This window comes from Cervus elaphus, chromosome 12, assembly GCF_910594005.1.
Source record: "Cervus elaphus chromosome 12, mCerEla1.1, whole genome shotgun sequence".
In the NCBI taxonomy this organism is placed as follows: Eukaryota; Metazoa; Chordata; class Mammalia; order Artiodactyla; family Cervidae; genus Cervus; species Cervus elaphus.
The window spans coordinates 47,323,804-47,330,249 of record NC_057826.1 but is presented as its reverse complement, the minus strand read 5'-3'; the positions used below and the strand labels follow the sequence as shown (position 1 = coordinate 47,330,249).

General features: G+C 47.9%; 1 protein-coding gene across 3 annotated transcripts in view; it reads left to right on the top strand.

The window, feature by feature from the left end:
- The first annotated feature begins 3,225 nt into the window (after positions 1-3,225).
- The window catches only part of MNS1 (meiosis specific nuclear structural 1), a 104,768-nt gene continuing 101,547 nt past the window's right edge, over positions 3,226-6,446 (top strand). The window contains exons 1-3 of one of the 3 annotated variants that reach the window (XM_043921179.1): positions 3,226-3,345; positions 4,078-4,196; positions 5,868-6,013. The gene's annotated coding sequence lies outside the window, so the exon portion shown is untranslated. Of the gene's footprint in view, positions 3,346-3,580; positions 3,690-3,910; positions 4,197-5,867; positions 6,014-6,446 lie in introns of those variants that run through there. The other 2 variants (XM_043921180.1, XM_043921181.1) reach the window with 2 other exon arrangements.

Genomic DNA, 6,446 nt, shown 5'->3' with positions numbered 1-6,446 from the left:
TGTTACCACATATTTTCACTTGGATACATCTCAGCTGTCTGGTACACTCTCTCAGCATTACTGCTCACGAAGTGTTTCTGCTGGGCAACTGGAAGCTTGGAATATCAATTTGAACCAGAGTGCCATCTACTGGTAGGAAGGCTATGATACGTCAGCATGACTTGTTCAGTGGCTACGTCGCCTACAACCCTTTGCAACCCCTTGGACTGCCGCATGCCACTACCTGTGCCCAGTGCACACAAACAGGCGCACACACAGAAACCAGTTCTCACAGTTTGATTAAATAAGGAATCTTCTATATCAGATAAAAACCTTGCTCCCGCCTTTAGTAAGATCTGTGTATACAGAAAGCAATGGCAATGAGATAAGATTCCCACTTGGATCCTCTCAATGAAACTGCCATCTTCAAAAGACGGCTGTGAATTTTAGACTCTGTCCTCTGACTTTTCTGTAACTTTTTCTTTCTATTTATTAAACAAAATCGTATATGAAATGAGGAACTGGAGCAATATACAACAGAATGTCTGAAAGCCATTAAGTTTCTGTGGAAATGGCACTGTTTTATGAGGAAGACTAGTTTTTTGTTTTACTCCAAGAATTTAGGCCTTCCAGAAGGTGAGCCAGCCCTCCAGGATGGGCCATAGTTTTAGATCACGAGTCTCTGAGTGACCATGCTTTCTCAGCACACCGTGGAGGGACTGTATAAAGGAACAAAATGAGAAATATTTAGTCCTTGTGAATCAGGCTGACATTTTAGCCTATTAAATAATTCTTCAAACCCTTTAATAACACCAATCTTTCTACTCACTATAAAGCAAATCACACTGTGGGTAAATTAAATTGCACAGAAGCAGGCCTGTAAATTAAGAAAAAACTTTTCTTTCCCTGCACAAAGGCTGATTTAGATAGCATGGGATCATTAGTGACCAAACAGATGCCCTTCATCTATAACCCAGAGACAGCCCTCAGCTGTACAGAGAACCTTTCTTTTCCTACAGAGAGGTGAACTCAAAACTTGTCACTGATTTTTGCACCCTCTTAATCTTCCTGTTTATTCTGTGCTTCATTAAAGTCAATCTCCATGGGGCAGACTGTCATCCGAGCTCAGCCTGCCCTGCTGTCTGCTCTCTCCAGAGAGCATCCTTCATCCTGATAAACGGGCTGTGAGCTGAGCACGTGACTGAGCTCCTTAAAGTAAACAGATTACAGAGAGCAACCCCTTCCACATTCGCTCAACAGAACTGGATAAGTAGGAGCTCTGACGTGGTCATCGTGGTGGAGACAATGCTTTCCTGAAAGATGGGGTTTCAGATTTACTGTTGTAAAATGATATAGAGGATATTTATCTTTATCACTGTGTCATCCCATACCTTTAAGGCTGCATTAGCTAATGTCATTCATCGGCCAAATGTTTCCCTCAGGATTTGACATTGTTATAGGATGTCTGCTGCAAGCCAGGCTCTGTGCTAGGCATTGCAGACACAAATAGACACAGAAGAAGAGACAATGCTGATTGTGATGGGAAACACAGTGAAGCTCTGTGGGAAGCCAGAAGGCATGCCACCACCACAAGGCCAGCCGTGTTCTGAGCTTAGGGTCTGCCTGTTTGTTGGACTCACAGACCATGTTATCCCGGAGCAAGTGTTATATCTGCATGAAAAGGCAACACTGGAGCCCACGACTGGTTTCCAGGAAGCTCTGCCTTTACCCTGACTCATGTTGACAGATAAGACAGGAGGTCTACCCGAGGGTGCTTGAGTCCTTCCTACCTAGGAAACCAGATGCAGACGAGACTCTGGAGAAGGAAAGTCTCATCTCTCAAGGAGAAGTTTTGGGGCATCGTGGGTGCCTGAGTTGAGGACACTTGTGTTCCTGTGACCACCAGCTGAGCATCAGAATCGCTCTCTAGTATCTGGATGGTGGGAACCTTGAAAAAGATACCCCCTTGTCATGGCAAGGGTAGAGGTCTGGGCAGTCCCACAGGACTTTGGAAGCATCCATCTTGGAAGACCAGGGCAGTAAACACCTGTATTGAGGTAAGAAGCAGGATAAATTCAAGGGAGACTCCCAACCACCAGACCTCAGTTTTCCCAAGGTCTGAGCAGCAGAAATCCAAGAAGGGTCCTGATTATCAGCGCTTCTTAATAATGATTATAGCTTCTGCCTGGGAGGCTTGAAGATCAAATAGAAAACACGACTCCAAGGAGATGGAGCCCACCAGAGGCTGCTCTGGGCTCCTGACTTGCCTCTAGTTTATTTAGTGAAAACAGCAGCAATGAAGAGCCTGCACGGGCAAGGTGTCAAGGGCAAGGGTTGAAACAGCTGTGGGGCTGTCAACCTGTGCAAATCCACCCACCATCAAAGCTCAGTCCAACTAACTTCTCTTCCTTTTGTTTCTCTAGGCCCTCGCTGGACCACATGCGTCTCTCCCTCCTCTGAGCCCCTTACAGTGTGCAGTTTAGCATTTTATTTTATTTAGTCTCATAATCTAATTGTTCGTTGTACACTGAGTTACCACAACAAAATCACATTTGTGTCTTTCAGTTCTTTGAAATGAGAGTTACAGTAGCAGGCGTGCAGCAGGTGTTTAATACTTAATCTAATTGGGGATCAGAAAATAAGAGCTTGTAGAAACGTTCGTATAACTTCCTCCTTTCACAGAAGAGTACGCAGATCCAGAGAATTGCTGCTTTATCCATTTCACAGGTGTCTAATGAAACTTTCAAGCCAGCGTGCTGGGTGCTGTGCAGGAGACAGAGATGCCCAACAGAGGGGCCTGGCTCTCATGGACCTTTCCGTGAGGCATGGATAATAGGATGCTTGCTCCAGTCACCAAAGGGGGAAACCCATGAGGAAAGTAAAAATAAGCCTGAGGGGTCTCAGGTGAGGGAGATAATAGGCCTTCTGACGGACTCTGGGTGGTTTTATGAAAAAGGTGGCAGCTGAATTCCATGTGGAAAGATGTGCTCTGTGGGAACAGGGAAGGGGTCTCCAAGCGGGAGTGGACCGTGGCCTTCACCAAGCTTTACATCCAAGTCAACACCAGCCACGGGAGTCCGCTGGGACCGGTGTGACTGTGGCTGCCCTCCATGCCCAGCCTCCTGGGGGGTGTCTGCTGAGGAAGAACATGCGTGTGCACCAGACTCAGAGCTCAGAGCTCCTCTTGATGTGGTCACCCAGCTCTCCACACCCAAAGAGGGCTGCCTCTCTCCTCTCCTCAGTTCTATTTACTCCTTCTGGGGCTTCTCTGGCGGCTAAGACTGTAAAGAAGCCTGCACGGAGGGAGAGCCGGGTTTGATCCCTGGGTGGAGAAGATGCCCTGGAGAAGGGCAGGGACCACTCCAGGTATTCTTGCCTGGAGACTCCCATGGACGGAGATGGGCTCTGAGCCTCTCGGGTGGGCTCAGCCCCCGCACCCTAGACCCAGGCCCAGCTGGCCGCAGCGCCTCAGCCCACACGTGCTGCGCGTTAGGCTCTCCCCTCAGGGCTTAGCGGGTCGTCACAAGGTTCACATCGCGCCCCGGAGACAGATGCTGCGGGCTTCTCTCTCAGCTCCTCTTCTGCAGGCGCTCCGCCCCAGGGTCTGCTCTTGCGCGAGGGAAGCCAGGCTGGGCCCTGTTTCTGGTAAAAGCAGTGGGTGGATGAGCGAACTCGGTCCGGACAGGCCCAGAGCTTCCAAGCCTTCCCCGGTGAGCCCCCCTACCCCCTTCACTGCTTGCCCGCAGCCCTGCCTTCAGATGGCTCCGCACAACCCTCCCACCTGCACAGAAGGGTCCCTTACCCCAACCCTGCCGGCGGTTCAGTTCCGCCTTCCCCAACCACGGGAGTAGCACCCGGGCTTCTGCTCCCCCGGCTGCCCCACACTGGGTTTGTCCAGTGGCCAAAGCAGTCTCTCCAGGCCTGCCTGCTTTCTTGTGTCTCCTGTTGCTTGTTTCCTTTGGATTTAAGGGGAGAGGGACAGCATCAGGATACCCAGGCAGCAGCAAGGGGGACGGAACAGACAGATGCAGATAAGGTGCTTCTCTCTTCTTAGCTTAACAGCCTGCCTCACAAGTTCCTCTCCATTCCTCCCTCTAGGCCTGGATCTTCAGCCTCCCACCTTCAACTTAACTTCTAGCTTCTGACGGCCATGTCAAGGGGAGTTCTGAAAGTGGCACCTGGAGGAAAAGGGAGCCTCCTGGGCCCTCCGGCAGCTGGTGAGGCCCTTCTGCCTTATTTTTGTTGTTGCTCAGTCGCTGAGCTGTGACCGCATGGACTGCAGCACGCCAGGCTTCCCCATCCTTCACTATCTCCCAGAGTTTGCTCAAACTCATGTCCATTGAGTCAGTGATGCTGTCCAACCATCTCATCCTCTGTTGTCCCCTTCTCCTCCTGCCCTCAACCTTTCCCAGCCTCAGGATCTTATCCAATGAGTCAACTCTTCACATCAGGTGGCCAAAGTATTGGAGCTTCAGCTTCAACATCAGTCCTTCCAATGACTATTCAGGGTTGACCTCCTATTGATCGGTTTCTGATTGTTTGCATTTCCATCTGGTGGCACTAGGAGTAGGTACTGTGGGAAGATGCTCCAAGCCAGGGCACCTAAAGTGCTCCCTCTAGGCTGTGAGGCCTCTTGTCCCTTTGCCCTGGGCAAGCTTTAAGTCACCGTTGCTTTAGAGGTATGATATCCTTTTTACCTTTTACATGTTTAAGCTGCTCTGTCCCAAAATTTAGTTCAAGTGAACATTTATATATGGCAAAACTGATTCAGTTCCTATATCTTTGGCAGCTGTGCTTTTCACACTGTCTCATGTCACTCTGTCTGAGGTAGGGCAGTACATCAGGGCTGTACTCGATTTTCTTTTTTCCTCCTTCCAACTATACCTCGTTCTTATGCCCATGGATGGGGGCCTCTGTTTTCCCATCTGTCTGTCTGTCAGGCAGGCATGGGCAGTGCTGATGCTGGCCAGACTGAGCTCACACTATTGCCTTAAAACTTCCAGGTCCTTTTAAACACTCCTGCTTAGGACTCTCTGTGGATCTGGACTGAGAGAAAAGGCTAGAGGGGTGACTTCTTTGCTGTAATCTGCCACAAAGTCCTCATATTAGAACATATAAGGGCAGCAACCTCTGGTCACCTGGCCTGACAATGCGACCGCCCTGGGAACCAGTGGTCACAGACCACCCAGCTTCAGGCCAAGTCACTGAACAGAGTTTCACTGGTCTTTCTCTACTCCCAGCTCCAAGAAACCACACCAGCTCACAGTTAAGATTCAGGAGATATTCATGGACAAAGAGGACATAAAATATACAGACATTAAGTACTTAATATTGATCTCCTCAAAAGAGGTTTAACACTAGTAAAAAACTGAAAATAGACTCAAAATAATTTTCCTTTTAGAAATTGTCCTGTGGAAGCATTTGAATGTATGATAAAGAATATCCTTCTCAATCTACTAAGCAAATGTTGTAGAATCTGTGAACCCAAGGCTAACACCCTGGAAGCTTTCTCTCTAGTCTGCAGGCCTTGGCTCCCTCTAGTGTCCCTGACTCAGCCTTTGTTTCAGGCTTAAAATGCCCAAGACCTAAGAAGTCTCTTTATATGGAAATTCAAAGGCAGGTTCAAGGAACTTCTCTTCCTCTTAGCCTTCCACGGCAACTCTTGACCACATTCATCTTAACATTTTATTCTGTTTAAAATTCTTCCATGTGTGGTATTGTCTTGACCCCTGCCCCCCAAATGTGCCCACAATTTCAGGCATGCAATAAATATCTAATACTTACTTTAAATTTGGGCATCAAAATAGTAGAGTCTAGGAAAGCTAATATAGCTTCTCTCTTAGAATGGGAAATAGATCCAGAGAAGTGATGCTGTATTTATTCCACAGGTGTCTAATGAAACTTTCAAGGCACTGTGCTATGCCCTGTGCAGGAGACAGAGGTTCTCAAGAGCCTGGCTCTCGTGGACCTTTCAATGAGGCATGGAAAATAGGATGTGTGCCCTAATTACCAAGGGAGGAAACCCAAGAGGAAGGTAAGAATAAGCCTGAGGGGATCTCAGGTGAGGGAGTGATGTTATGCTGAGGGACTCGGTTTTACAGAGAAGGTGGCACTTGAGCTCTGTCTTGAAGTATTTGGATATGAAGGGATAGAGGGATAGTGTGGTGGTGTGGAAGCACATTCAGGGAAGGAAACAGAAGGAAAATATAAGAAACTAGGACCGGAATGCCTCAAGGTCGAATAATAGCTGACCTTGAATGCAAGCCAAGAAGCCTGCATTCTAACGAGTAAGCAAGAAGCATTACAAAGGAAGAACTTCATAAAAATTGCAACTTCTTGAACATGTTTTGAACTCTTTCAAAAGTGAATTCTCCATCCTCAGAGGTTTACGTACCAATTGGATGTACTTTTATCCAGTTTATGATTATCCTCTTCTGATTTATAGAGATTTATGAAGGGAATTCATG